The sequence below is a fragment of the Lissotriton vulgaris genome, chromosome 7 (genome assembly GCF_964263255.1).
Source record: "Lissotriton vulgaris chromosome 7, aLisVul1.2, whole genome shotgun sequence".
Classification (NCBI taxonomy): domain Eukaryota; kingdom Metazoa; phylum Chordata; class Amphibia; order Caudata; family Salamandridae; genus Lissotriton; species Lissotriton vulgaris.
In genome coordinates, this window is record NC_141695.1 from 335681697 (window position 1) to 335697824 (window position 16128).

Here is a 16128-nt window from a genome sequence, read left to right on the forward strand (position 1 = left end):
TCTGTCCTTCCAAGATTTGTTAATGGAGTGCCATTGAATCTTGCAATAATAACCCCTATAATTAACTGTGCTTAGTGAGAACAAAAACTTTGGTATGAATACCATGTAAACAAATTATGCCCAGCATGAGAAGCTGAGTTCCAGCAAAGTGACCAAACTCTTATTCAGCCTGCAGATATCAAAAAGAAATTCTAACTGTGCAGTGTGTGGAACACCTTCCTCTTTGAAGGGCACCCTAGAGCTTGGTGTGCAGGGATCCTTTGTCACAGAGATGGAGAACTGATTGATGCTCAGAGGACAAAATCTTCTATATATTTACTTAGGCTTCCTTCTGTGCAGAAACAGTTTGTGCTCAGTAGTCTGACTGATGCACAAGGCCCTTTTTTAGGGCTCGCCTTTCCTATTCCGCAGGAATAGGAAAAAGAGCCCTAATGCAGCTAAACCACTACTTAAGGCCAAGGGCCCTCCCCAAAAGCGGATTTTGGGAAGTGCACGCCTAGTGCACGAGCTTGCCTGAGCCTTCTGCCTATCAGCCTGCCAGTTCTCCTCCCCTAATTATTCACTTCACTTATTCACGGCCGCAGGCCGTGACTCTGGCTCTTCAAAGGCTCTGCTCCCGGCCCCCCCCCCCCGCCTGTACTTCACGGCGACCAGGCCGTGCACCTGTCGCTTCGTCTGCTTGTCTTCTGTCCCTTAATCTCCCCGTGACTCCCCCCTCACCTCTTCCACTCCACTGCTTCAGGCCCCCACCATTTGCTCAGGACATTGCTTGTTTTTTTTAACTTGTCATTGATCGGCGTGAATGTGATTCGGTTTTCAAAGGCAGTAGCTCAGCTCTCCTGTATTACAGCTGGTTCGCACCTCCAGCTGTCACCCCCTCCCTCCACTCCACAACCAGGCTCCATTTCAAAGGCAGCCAATTACTGTTTGCAACTTTCCACCGTACCGAAAGATTACTCTGCTGTGCAGCAGAAAGAGATTAGGTAATATGAAGTACAAATCTGACTACTTGCTGACGAGCTGCTCTTAGCCAGTGCCAAATAACTTGTTTTTAGTGAGTGAAACGGCCCCTCAGTGCTGTGATGTTAGTGTGGAAAGGTCTAACGAAGGGGACTGCACCACCACTTCTCGAGCAGTATGCAGAGCCTTTACTAAGCTTGGGATATTCCTGTCGGTCTTTAAAAGGCAGCCCTGAGCTTGGGATATAGCAGGCTCTGGCTCAATATTTAAATGATCAGCGCACAGAAACACATGTTTAAGCAATGTACATAGGGCACAGCATAATGTCTGCGTGCATGTGTGTGTGTGAAGGGTGGGGTCATATAAACATTTTGCATATTAAGGCTAATTTTATTCACTAAAAATCACTTAAGCAGAGAAGAGACTCCTAAACTATTATATGTAGATGTCAATTATGAAAAGGTCACCACTTGTCACCTTGCTAACCTTTGCGGCTCAGCATCAATTATTAACAAAGACCAGATCAATGACGAAAATATCCCGCTCTGAGTCCCGGCTTCACAGAGCGGGGAAAGCTTGTACACGCAATATAGAATCAGGCAAACACGACTCACAAATACGCTCTGAAAACCGTCCTCTAAACATGTGCTCTGACAGCAACACTTGGAAAATAGGATTATGTGAACAGTAGCCTAACCTAACAAAAGCCAATAGCTCAGCTCTCCTGTAATACAGCTGGTTCGCACCTCCAGCTGTCACCCCTCCCTCCCTCCACTCCACAGCCAGGCTCCGTTTCAATGGCAGCCAATTACTGTTTGCATCTTTCCGCGGTACCGAAAGAGACATGCAAACACACATAGACACACGCGCGCTCTCTCTCTCTCGTTGCCTCCCCACCCTCTCTTTCACACCGTGATTCATATAGGCACAAAACACAGACTCAAATACGGACAGCCACAAATCAGTGCAAACAGATGATAAACACAAAATGAAAGATAAAGACACGAAATGCACAAGGAAAAATAAATAATCACAGGGCAATGTAAATAGGTGATACACACACACATACTCGAAATAAGCAAACAAACTGAAATAGGCAGTGACAGAACAGAATGTAGCTGGCTTCAATATTTGTCACCCCATCCAACCCCCCTCCCGCACCCTTCCTTCCAAGCATCCAGCATGTCTATGTTGGCACTGACACAAGCTCATATCATAGCTCATGTGCAACAGTGTTTGAGGGGTATTTTGATATTTCCTAGACAATGTAATAACGTTTCACTTTGTGCCTCCATCGGTTCTTGGGGTCCAAGAAGACCATATACACACAGCTCACATACCTCTAATTAAACCCTTTCTCAAGTCCACAGACGCAGCAGTGCACTGTACAATAATTACACGCAGGAGGCAGGGCAGCCGAGAGTGCACGTTTCTCATGCATGCAGGGAACTCATAGCATCAGTTTCACTCACAGGGTACTGAGGTACACTCTCACACAAGAGGTAACGTTCTCTGTCTTCACTTGCCAGGGGAGAAGTACCTACTCACAGCACCACTCTGCACCACCAAAGCACCACCACTCAGCACCACCAAAGCACCACCACTCGGCACCACCACAGCATCGCTCAGCACCACCACAGCATCACTCAGCACCACCACAGCATCACTCAGCACCACCACAGCATCACTCAGCACCACCACAGCATCACTCAGCACCACCACAGCACCATTCAGCAGCACCATTCACCACCACTCAGCGCAACCACATCATCACTCAGCGCAACCACATCATCACTCAGCGCAACCACAGCATCACTCAGCGCAACCGCAGCTTCACTGGTTCAAATATGTTCTCTCAATGTTTCAAGCTTTATTACAAATGTTACAAAAAGATGTTAATATTTCACTTCTGTTCTTGGATTTTCGTCACAATAAAATACACTGAACATAATCTTCACTAAAGTTATTTACAAACGTTTAAGCTATTCACATTATAAATTACAATCACTTTTATTTAAGTATTAATTATTTTAAAAAATTAAAAGCCATTGTTATTTGTAATAACAATACATCTAAGTCACGTAAATACAAAACATGTTGCATTACAATGCTATGTGTCCCATTTGCGAAAGTTATAACTATTGGCATTGTAAATGACAAAGCTATTAATTTTGATATTTTCAAAAATAACACATAAATAAAAAAAATTGTCATTTACAAGACCAATAGCTCAATCTTTCCTAATGCGAGACCTATTGCATTGCAAATGCTTGTCTACACATATTACTAGCATACTCTATGCAGAGACCTTTCTTCCATAGACTGTACATACATGGATTGTGCCCATTTATTGATCTACAAGAACTGTCTGGTGCACAGAACTGATGCAGTGAAGAGCAGATTTTGCAGCACCCATGTACAATTGGCCCCGTTTCCCAGGCTGAGAAGCACATAAGAGTCCATTACAAATCCGTCTTGAAGAAGGAGATGTTGTGGTTCATAGCATGGATGTGGGCAGTCATTGAGTGTTTATGAAGCAGGGTCTGGGTCCATTTCATTATAGATAACAAGCTGGGAGTCGTTTCAATTAGCTACAGCTTTGGCTGCTTTGCTTTTGTTAGTGCCCTTAGGGGGAAGAAAACCTTTAAAGATCTAACAAGGCCTTTTAAAACCCAAAGTGGTTTTCCTATAAAAGCTGGATACACGCAACATGTGCAAGTGTTCTCCATCTCCTACGCATTCCGTCCGTCACACTCGCCACCAGCACTAAACAGTTTTTTGCTGCTGTTTAAGATTCCTATTAAATGGAGAGGTTCCTTGGCTGATATTGTATCCCGTTTAAAAGGTCCATCCCAACCCTCTCTCCATACCCCTAACACCGTCCTCTAGTCCTCTGATGAAATAGGTGAATTTTATGATAACTGGTTATGATTTCTTTAAAGAATGGATGAGTTCAGCAGTCATCTTCCACATTCTCCTTTGGTTCTTTCCTAGCAGGCTTGAACACTTCGTGACAGCCTCTCTAAACCCCACACCCAGAGCTTATCCCTGCACCTTTTTTCTTTTCTTTTTTGTTTACTTTCTCGGACATTCCTAATGAATTTAGTGACAATGTTTGTTCCTCTCATTGTTTAGAGCCTCTGCAACCCCTATTGTTGCTGCTAAATCCTCCCACCGCACCTTCTTTCTTTGCCAAGTAAGAGTATTGTCTGCTTCTTATTATTTCAGAGTACTGCATTCCTTGGAACTAACCAAGTTTAAGAGATGCAGTTCGAGTTCTGAGTAAGCACCAATAGGTGGAATTGTGTGGGAGTTGTGCATAGAGAGTGAAGATTGAGCTATGTCAGTTAGTTGTTTTGCCTTCCTGATGAAGTCGCAAATGTTATCTTATTGCCCAGGAAGACTAAATCATCTGCACATGCTGGTGTTCTAAGTTTGTGCAGTGGTGCGAGTCAGAAGGCATCCTCCCCTTTAAATTACACCTGTCAGACTTCTTACGATTTGCAGTGTTCCTTGCTCACCAGGGCCTGGCAGAGGCTATAGGTAAGAGCTATTTGGCAACCATGTCTGCTTTCATGTGTCTACCCAATCAACCTTCCTTGTTTAGATCGCCGCAAGTTGCTTGTTTTCTGAAAGGTTTACATTACTTGTTCTCCCACTTAGTTCATTGATCCTTGGTGAGATTTGAACTTTATTGACTTTTTTCATGGCATCTCCATTCAAGCAGATGCACAGTTGTCTACTTTGACTCCTTCATTTGAAAAACATTGTATTGGTGGTGATTACTTATACTCTTTGGCATGTAGAACTTAAGACTTTATCATTCCTTCCCCCCTTCACAGTTTTCTAATCTAATAAGGTGGTTCTTCTCACCTACCCATCTTATCCAAGGTGATTTCTACGTTTCATTAGGCACAAACTATTAATTGTCTGTCTTTCTTCCCTCTGCCATATCCAACCAAGAAAGAGAAATGTCTGTATGTGCTGGATCCCAGGTGTACGGCGCCATATTACATCAGCTGAAAATAGCACAACAAAGCAGATGACCCGCTTTTTATGTGCTTTACTAGAGCTAAAAGGGCCAGCGGTGACTAAGTGAACTATGCATCAGGTCGTCCTTTATATCTAGATCGGCTATGCCCTGGTCAAGTAAGATTTTCGAGATGGTATTTTTACTCATTACTATAGGGTCATGGCTGCTTCCATGGTCCTTTGCAGTGGCATGGTTGTAGATATCGGTCTGGCAGCTATGTTGTTGTTCTTAGATATTTTTTCAAAGCAGTATTGCCTCACATCTGATGCATTCAGTAATGAGTACTTGCCTGAGCTGTGTTACATGACTACCTTGACTCCCTCCCCCCTCCATTAGGGTTTGTCTTTGGACCTCATTCATAAGGTGAGGAATGTATGGGAAGGTGTATCTTCTGTGTACAGAAGAAAAAGTTACTTACCAGAAATTGTGCTTCTGGTGGATAAATAATTTTCCTGCAGATTCCTCACTGTCCTCCCTCCTACCAATAGGCTAGTTCTGTGACAAAAAAAATGCCAAGAAATGTAAACATGTAAAAATGTAAACATGTTAAGTGCCATATTTGTCACTGCCATGACACTCCTGGGTCCTCCCCAAACTCCTTGATGGAGGGTGGAAGCAATATCAGGAACTTGCATCTGTGCACCGTTTGGTGGCTGATATACTCCAGTGACATTCAGAGGCAGTGTTGTGCCTGGTGGCGAGTGGCACTGCCTTGAGGTGCTGGACAGTCATTGCTAGGGGAAAACGTTTTCAGGACCAGTCTAAAGCCTAGAAGACGTATTTACAAGGTGAGGAATCTGCAGGAAGATTATGGATTCACTGCAAATAGTGTTACAGAAGGTAAGTAACTTTTTCTTCTTGGTACCTGCCAAATGTATATTAGTGGGTGCACATTGTCAGCTTGTTCAATAAAATCACATCTCAGTAGGTGTTTTCTTTTAATTAAAGCCAGTTGCCATCCTTACTCACAACAAATGTCTCAGTCTTGTATTAACACTAGTGATGTCCATAGCTCTTGCTTTGTTCTGTCCCAGTGTTCATTCACTTATGTCTTCTTTTGAAGCTATGTGGATGGATAACAAAAGCATGTAGGTGGTGTCTGGGCTATTTATGATAAAATCATAGTAAAGCATTTTTCTTAATTGTAAGGAAGCAGGGAGATTAAGGAAGTTCCATCTAGTTGATGTGGCGCTCCTGGCTTGCTGTATCTGCATCCTGGGAAAGTAATTGTGTCCCCAGATCTGCTACTCCCAGAAAGAGAACTACAATTTTGAAATGTTTGTCTTACTGGTATGACTGCCTTTTACTATAATAGTGCTGATGCTCAATTGTAAGGTTGAAGGCTCTGTTGGATCAGCATGATAGAAAACAAACTAAAAGAGTGTGTGTGTTGTAAGATGATGAGCTTGATGGCACAAGATCGCCTTTGTGGCAATTTAAATATAAAATCGCTTTGATGGTTGAAACAAGATATAACCTTCATGAGGGCAGGTTCAGTATTAAATCATCTTGATGACAGATTCTGTATATTATCACCTCTGTGATGGATGCAGACTAGGCTCTCCGTGATGAAGAAGCCATGTGTTGCTTTGATATTGGAGCCAATATAAGATCTCCACGATGGTGGACCCTGTAGATGGAAACCAAAAACATGGAATGCTTGAATTAATCTCCCATCGATAATTGTTTGCCTACTGTGCATCCCCAGAAAAAAGACCCTATTGTAAATCACTCTCGGTCCTACTCCTATAGGATAAGTCCTCAGATCACCTTAATAATAGTAAAACCAGTGTAATATCTCCTCCGTGGTGGATTCAGTGTAAGATCTCCTTGATAACTTGTCTGTTTATAAGATTGATTGGATTTTGAAGCCCCTATAAGAACACCCTAAGAAGAGTTACAGTATATTAGTGAATCCAGTATATGGTCTCATTGGTTGTGGACTTAGCCATTGTTCTACATCACTGAATTTTATTGATTTATGTGCTTTAAATCAATCCGTTAAGTATTCTGGAAGTCTTTCGCGCATTAACAAAGACATTTTAAAAATAAAATATTTTAGCTCTTCCACATCATTTGGACTCATTCTCACCCCTCCTTAGCCTTCTCGTGGATCGGCCTGAAGACTAAAAATATCCTCAAACACCCCCACTTTTCCCTAAGTCTATGATGGATTTCTTTCACCATATACCAAGTGAGGGAGTCCTCGGTTGAGCTCTGGTTAAAATATTCCCTTTGGAAGAAAAATAATAATTGCTTTACTGGGCACTACAGGCTAGCAGATCATTTCTATATGTCTCTCTTGTGCTGGTGTCTAGAAGTTGGTTTTTAGAGTTATAAATGGAGAAAAAGCTGCCCGTTATCTTTTATGCACCATAAAATTGTAACAAAGAAACATTACTAAGAAGAATTTTCACGCTCCATATGAGTACTGTCTTTTTTCAGGGTCTGAAGTCTTAGATTATGTAATATACTAAGGTTTGTTTCACCGGCCCTTAATCTTGCAAGCATTTTTCCCCGAAGTTTTTTGCATAACACCAGCGTAGACCATGTGCGCCCACTGCTCTTACCTCTGGGAAAGGCTGCTATTTTCAAATTTAAAGCCCTAAGCATAAGTACTATAAATCTCACTCTGTTTTATTTCGTTTTAGATTCCGAATGGATTTTCCCGATTCATGCCCTTATATAGGTACAATTCACGTTGCCCTTATATAGGCATAGAAATGGAGCTATTATTTAGGCATAGCCCATGCAGCCCATACATACATACATACATGAATGAATGAAAGCAGTCTTATAACACGCGTACTTAGCCCGTGGGCATCAAGGCTACTTCCATCCGTTCACCAAACGTCACAACGATTTCTTGGAAAACCAGCTTAAGCCTTTGGTACTTCCCCTTGCTTGAATATTGATTTCTCCAACAACTCTGTTAATTTTACAATGAACATCTATTCCTTATGGGTTCATTCATGACGTTCATATGCCCGACTTTACGTCAAACATGGCATTCCTAAACACCTTCAAGTTATAAATATACCTTCACTTCCTATGACAAAGCAGGGTGGTTCGGAGCAATTCGATGACCTACTTGCCCGACGCAGCTTGCTACAGCAAGTGCCGAAGGAAGCCGACTCTCCAGCTGACGCACTGATCAGGAAGCTGCCCTCCTCTGCTGAGTAATCCAGCACCAGTATTTCTGACTTCTCTTGCGGGTGTTGGGAAATCGAATCCCGAGACACAGATACCAGACCTCCTTCATTCTAAGGTATGGAGCTGATTAGAACCTAGAGAAACCTTTGGTAGATTCTTGGCACAAACTAAACCTATGCTAAAGACCATACTTCTTCCCTTGTATTAGACCTAGGTTAGGTACATTAGAGTAGGCTTATTTTAGAAGTACCAATTGAGTATTTTAGTCTGTGTTTATGTATGCATTTTTATATGGTTTAGAAACCATACAATGCTATTACAGTATTATTTCATAATACTATTGCCGCTGTACGCATTATACTTTGCATTGTGTCTAACGATTGTAGCAGTTCCCCTCTCTTGCATGAGAAAGAAGACTGTTCAATAAACCTTTTATTGAAAACGTCCATCTCACTATTTATCTGCAAACCTTGTAGAAACGAAGCATGCACGATTGACTGAGTGAAATACTTAACTATTGTTTCCACGAGTCTGAAGATAGTTATTCCAGTCCTAGGGAAACAAAGTTGTCATGTTATGCGGTTGTCAAACTAATCCCTTCTTGTGAATTCGAGAAAGTTTCTAGTGACCTCTGAGCTAGCTGGCACTCACAATTAAGTTTAGTATATTCGATAGAGACCTACTTGTAGGAGAGTAGGGTCTGCAATCCTATGATCACCCAGATTTTTTGCTTTTGTTTCACTGGTTTACGACTTTCTCTGGCTGTGGGCCTGCCAATCAGACCCACAGCCTGGCTGTTCTCTTTCTAAATTACGATATGTACCCTAGGTGCATTTACCAATTGGTACTGGGCCACCTTATCAGACCCCGTAACGCAGGGCATAGGTGTACCCAGGGCCGCCAGGGGCTGCAGCATGTATTATGCCACCCCTGGCTGGCCTCCTAAATTTGACACAACTGGCTGCATGACAGCTGGGGCAAAGTCGTGTAATCACCCTTTGCTTTAGGTATAGTAGCTCTATATCTAACCATACAATGGACACCCGAGCTCCTATCAGTCACTCCTATGGCAGGCCTTGACAATCCTGAAGGCAGAGTGCGTGGGCTCGTGTGAACTAGGTTCTGGCCCGAGCCGAGCCCGGTTGCAGCTTGCGGAATCAAGACCCAATGGCTGTTCCATGATAACGCGTACCACATCGGTAACTTCGGTGTCGCGTTATCCAGGCATGTCGAGTAAGGTGTCATACGAATCGGGATGCTGCCCTCTCACCAATTCTGGCGACGAGGTTAGCATTCCGCCCTTCTAGAGGGACACGACATGTACGTAACTGTGAACCCCGGTTAAAGTTAACTAAAGCCTCAGCTCCACAAAATGGATGCTGCCACCACAGACACGAGTCTGACCTCCTGCTGCTGGGAGTCCTTCCAGCGAGGAGCACTTGGACAAAGGGTTTCCTGTCGAGGGCGGTGTTCGCACCGTCCCAGACAGGGTTTGTGTATTCTGGGTAGGTAGGGCTTTTGCGAGAAGGTGACTGCGGAGTGGCACCCCGGTGCTCACTACGCATCTGCCGGTCAGAACCAGTTCCAGGGGCGCCAGCCCTGGCCTGGGGAAAGTCCGGCAGGGGAGAGGGGTGTAACTACCCCCCTTCCTGGTCCCACCCTTAGGGCAGGACCTAGTCATGTACCCACCCCTTTCTTTAGAATAAAGGCCGGAGCGGGGACCCTTCCAAATTAGATCATCTTTGAATCAAGAACTACTTTCTACGAAAGGACATTCGAGACTCTTCTCAAGATTTCTCCCTTGTGACTAAGGAGTAGTCACCCTGCATCAGCGGGCACCATCTAAGAACTCTGCGGTTTGCTGTAAGTCCTTCCTCAAGGAATCCGACGGCCCAGCTCGACGAGAACCGGCTTCCCTGGCACCTCTGACCTCTACCCACGTCATCAGCTCAGCTGTGATCTGTGGGTGCGACGAGACCTCGAGGGACCGGCCATCATCAGAACCTGCACGCTCTTAACCAGCACGACCATCAAAGCAATTCTTTGGTGAGTGCTCTGGGGTCCGAGAAGCCCCGACCCTGAGCCGCTCCAGCACCGAAGTGCAGTCTCCCAGCATCTCCACGATCTGCGTGGGGCCCTTCTGCTCGCTGCTCAGCACGTTGTCTGGTCACTAGCCGCTGGCTTGTGCCCTTCCTTGACGACGACCGACAAACAACTCTGCTGATCTGGTTGCTCCAGATCGGCCCTTGCTCCCTTTTCCGAGAGGAGCACCCCGGACCCTCCTGGTCCATTCAAGACGCCATCTTAGGCCTACCACGTGGCCCTGAGATCTGCCAAGGCTTGTTGCCCCAATCCTGGGCCCAGCGACGCCGACAGCATCATCCTTCGTGGGACAGCTCGCACCTCCATCCTGGTCGCCGACAACGCCTCCTGGTCCGTGAGACTGCAGAGCCTAGCGTCGCCCACTCACCTGGTCGAGGTGACGGCCAACCGGTGCCCTCCTGGTACCCTCTGACTACTGGCTAGTAGTACGAACTTGGTCCCCTCTGCTTTCAGGTATCAACGATCTCTGATCCAGGCTTGGATCTCTACGAACTATTCATCACTGGTCGCCGGCCAGCAACTTCTTTTCTTCCGGCTCCTGGCTCGTCAGCGAAGACCCCCGACGCCTGTAAGACTTGTGCAGCCGCAGCCCTCGTGGCTAGGTAACTTCGGCATTTCGGTGCCTGCATAGCCTCCTTACTCTAGGGTCCTGAGTCCCTCGCTTCCGACTTGCCTTATCGGGTCCGCCCGAGACCACTAAACTTTCCGTGTCTCCGGACACTTGTTTTAATTGTGCACTTGAAGTATTTTCCTAAGAGATTTGGTTTGTGCTTAGTACCCTGTCCTCATAAAGAGTGCAGGGCTGTTGTGATTCTTAATAAATATACTGTTTATTTTCATAACACTTGTGTGGTGTCCTTTCACTTGGTGTTCAAGGGGTATGTGATGGTATAACAGCTGGCTTAACACGCCCTCTCGAGTCTTTAGCCTTAGACTGTAGCAGGGTTTCCGTTCTCCCACAGAACTGTGCATAGAGATCTAGAACCTCAGTGAGTTAGGATGATCCACAAACTCATCTCAGTGTCAGAAATCTCTTTACCTAGCTAGCTACAGTGTCTCATGGATCATTATGGAATGATCCATGTCTTAGACAAACCAGAACATGATCTTTAGAATACCTCAGGAGTCGTGGAACACATGAACACTCTTTCGTTAGATAATCATTTCAAACCAAAACTGAGAGTCAAAGAACACAAGTGCAAGTTTGAAATATTTATTATTCAATGCAAAGTTCTCAAACGCAGTATCTTGTATAATACCAAAATGCAGATTATAAAAATCAGAGTCAGCAGCATAGTCACTAATCCATAGTAAGCAAAAGGTGCTAGCATGTTATAATGCAATTTCTATAGAAATCTATATCACCTATATTTCGCGCACCCTATCTAGCATATTATATTATATCTAAGAAGGTCTCATTCGGGCTTTAGCAGGGCGGCCCCATACCTCTCAATGTCAGTAGGAGCAGTTCACATCAACAGCTACCAGCTCTCTTCATGCGCAGCACCAAGTGTCTACGTTCATTCCGTGTAACTCTATCTTAAACCCGCGTAGAGCCCAAAATGTTGGCATCAACATTATTTGTGTTATGTCTAATGTGGTGCGAGGATCAAGCCTCCCAGCAACCTTGTGTTAGGTTAATTTCAGAGTGTGCAGCTCTCAGTGTGCAGACAGTTGTACCAAGTGTACCAGGCAAAGCTGATAGCATAGAAATAACATATTATTCTCAAATAAACCACCTCACCGCTTCTAGGGTGAAGGCGACAACAACCAGTATGTGTCGTGTGCAAAACTGAAGCCGAAGGAAAAAAGGCTGTTTAAACGTGTAATGCACTCATGCTAACTTAACGCAATATATGTAACGAAGTATCCATATGACACCCCCCCATTGGTCCGAGCACCGTCAAACATAAGGGAAAAGGCAATATTAAATCACATTCAAAAATTGAAAGCAAAGTTCAATAATCTCAAGCTAAAATAAGCTAAAAATATGTATGAATGAATATGTATGAATGCCTACAGTGGCCTCAAGTCTAAAAATAAAAACAAAACTTTCGAACCAAAAGTTATTCGCCAGGTCTCAAAATATGAAAGTAGGACCAGGCCGCATCAATCCAAATGTCTGTAAGAGAAAAAACAAGGCACTCATCCGATATCCAAAGTCATGTGCCACAATGACGTAATCCTCAGCGACATCACGTGATTGAACTCTCCATCAGCTGAACACACTCCATCTCTCCAAGTCAGTGAGGGGAAAGTCATATTTCACAACAAAGCACTCCTCCCAGGCATGTCATGAATGGAAAGTATATGCAAAGAAAGTTGCAACAGCCTCCAGCATGAAATCACTGCCATCATCCGAAAACAGTTCTGCAATCCAATTTAGCAACGGGAAAGAACATACGTGCTCCTCCAGCATCGGATCCTCATGTAACGTCAGAGGACAACTCGGTGGGTTCACCAGATCGCTGTGTGTCAGAAAGGCATCCGCCGCTGCAGAGATCTCCCATTGGCCCAGAACTCCATTTATTGCTGCCAAGGCCATAACTCTCTCGCCAGAACAGATCAACTCATGAGCCACCACGGGACGCATTAGCTGATCAAAATCGACGTCAGGAGCAGTCCTCAAGCATAGGCACAAATCAATGGCCCAATCTAACTCGCAGCTCAGGCAGTGAAACACAGGTTGGACACACGTGAAGTCGGTGAACCGAAATGACAATCTATAGGCCGTGCTTAATGCTGCAAGCGGCAATGTTCCATAGTAATTGAGCATTCGATTACGGCACAGTGTCAGGAGGCGTTGAACGGCGTCTTGTGCAGGATGGGCATCCATGTTTTATGAAGAAAAACACCAACAGAATGCCTGCGGCTACAGCCAGTAACACAGGTAGTCCACCAAACAAACTCGAAAAAATAGTGTGGAAAAACGTGGGAATGATACCAAAAACCTTTTCAAACGTAGTCACGAGGCCACTGCTGACTAACTTGAAAAAATGTGCAAGGCCAGTCGTTGAAGAAGCATTAAATATCTGGTGTACCAGCTCGCAGAAATGAAACGGCAAATCAGTATTTAAAAGCGCCTGCACCTCTGTGCGGGTGTTGGCTATGTGAAGGACATAAGTTTCCCGGGCCGAACTCAGGGTCACTTCTTTTTGAGACAAAAGGGCCCTTATTCTGCTTAAACCATTGAATTTTGCTTCCAAGGTTGGAATCCGTGGCCAGATGGAGACATCTGAAGAACCATGCGTGGGTGGGTATAGAACATTCTTGCAGCACACTACACGCTCTGATACAGTTACCACATATGCCACACCAATTAATAAACCACAACATAATTCGTTGTTTAAAAGCAAATAACTACCATTGGCTAATAAAGTGAATGTGGGAACCACTGCTGGAACTGGCGTGCCTTTTAAAACACATGCTAAATTTGGTCGGTCCTGATTACAAGAACCGTGTAACTGAATGTGTCTGCATATTAATGAACGGTCAGGTGACTGTGTGCATTCCTCACCATTAAGATTCACTTCTTTCCCATCCTTCAGACATCTGTATGTGTATGGTAATGACCATGCCTCATGCAGGAATGCATTGCCTAGTGGTTCATATCGTCCTATAGCAATATACCGCATACAGTTAGTAAATTTATATAAAGGAAATGGTAATGTAATTAAACCATGAATAAGCCACGTGGCAGTAGTGGTTTCAGCTACAGAGAAAGGTAAGGATTCTAGCTTCTCAATATGTAACATAGAAAATGATGCATCACGCATTGAAAGCATGCGCTGTTTTTCAGTAAGATTAAAAGGGGCGAAAAGGGATGAAACGTTCAATGAGGTCCAGGGAACTCGACCAGCCTTAATTGTCTGTAGAGTCCAGGCAAACTGCATTACAGAACGCAATTGATTTTGACCATGGTATAACGTGGACACTTCATCATGTACAATATCAACAACAGAAGAAACAATATTATCCAATGTGTAAATTCTGGAAGAAAGTGTGTTAATACTGTTATCGACCACTGCAAGCACTTTTTCCAAATTGGCTTGATCAATAGCCCTCAGGCGTTTAGCTGCTTCGACTTGTGAAAACTTCCAAATTTCATTGTAAACAGCATAAATAAAGCGTTTAGACCTACCCATAGTCGGGCCTTTTATAAAATCATTTAGCTCTATGTTCTCATTCAACTGGGACAGATGCAGTTTAACTGCAGCTAAAGTGGAATGTTGTAACCAGTTCTGACACAATTTGCCTACTGAATAAGTTGTAACAGTGTGATCTGTGTCAAACCTGGGATCTGGCCTGATGCGTGTAAAACCTTCAGACAAACCCAAAAAACGACGTTGGCAAGAATCAGAGCTTCTTTGCCATAAAAGCCATCCATCTGGATCAAAACTGGAAATATTAAAGGAGGAATTCTGCAAAAGTGCTTGTATCTCACTTATGGATAATGTAGTGAAATTACTCCAACCTGAATATTCTTCCAAATCAGGGATAGTAGGCGTATTTAATTTTTTAGATGTAGCCAATCCAAAACATGTTGTTTGGGAAACAGTCGAATTTAAAAACAACATGTGATTCGGGATGAGACATGCACGATGCAAAGCCTCAGTGCCTTGTACCTGCCAATCTTTGGTACCCCAAACCGATTTAAGGTCAATAGCATCCTTCCATAACTCATAGCCATCCACAGATAACCTTTCTAGAAAGGACTTTGAATACAACAATTTTGTGTCAGTTAGCCTAACTTTGGGCATGAATTTCTGGTTCACTTTAAAATAAAACGACTCAGGATTTGATTGATTAAAATCTGTAAAGTAAGAATATTTCCCCAGTAACGTACTTGAGCTCCCCTGTAAAGGAGTAGGGCAATGTTCCCACTGAGTGTAATTCACAGGAACCCTCCTGGAACTTGTCTTGTGCAAGAAATGATTGCCATAATGTTGGTAACAAAACAAATCACCATAATTGACAGAATCTAAATATAAATCCTCATCATCAAAGGCCGCATAATATTTTAAATCAGAGAACAATGTTTCTACGGCCTGAAGATCCCAATCATCAGAATGAATATTTTGCTTAATCACATCTCCCATGTTTACTCTAAGCACATTAGGAACATTAATAACTTCTGTGGGGCCATGTATCTGAAACCTAACCGCATCCCACACAATCCCATCAAGGACAGGCCAAGCAGTAATCTTTACAGTTTTCAAGTCTCTCTTTAGTCTGTGTGCGGAATGTGAGGAGGAGAGAGGGGCCAATGTTCCATTAAGGTACCGAATTCCTGTTCTTTCTTTTACATAATGGGCATCAATCAGACGGAAAAAATAATACACAAAACCAATCGACATAAAAAGATAAAATGAAAATAGTATCAGCCAAATGTATGTCCAAGGTGGAACTAAAAAATGTTTTTTAAACAACGTGGCATATTTTGCAATAGTCGATGGTTTCTTTGAAAGTTCCGAATTAGAGTCCAAAGAGAATCTGGACTGGTTAGCCAAACGAGCTTGTATATCGGACATAGATAACTCAGCAGGTTCTGCATAGGTCAGCTCATCAATGTTAGTAATAGGAATAGTATTTAATAAAGGACTTGATATAGCAGGCATCTCGAGGGACACCTCCTGATCTGCACCAGATGTAATAGCCAGCACAGAGTTCCTCACCATGGAAGGACAGGATACAGCCGGTGTCATGCTATGAAGAATCGGCCACCCTGTGTGTCTTGACATTGTCAATAGAAATAAATCTGTTTTCTTTACGACCTGGAAGTGGTGGTAAAATGACTGTTCGTGTGCCCTTCACTCCAAGGACTCGAACCGGCGCTCTATATGAGGGACCAAACTCTTTCTTGTTATCGATCTTCTCTC

The 16128-nt window shown here is 43.7% G+C and overlaps 1 protein-coding gene across 4 annotated transcripts in view; it reads left to right on the forward strand.

The window, feature by feature from the left end:
• LOC147701515 (kinesin-like protein KIF18B) overlaps positions 1 to 16128 on the forward strand; it is a 373257-nt gene that overhangs the window by 201972 nt on the left and 155157 nt on the right. The gene's annotated exons all lie outside the window — the stretch shown is intronic.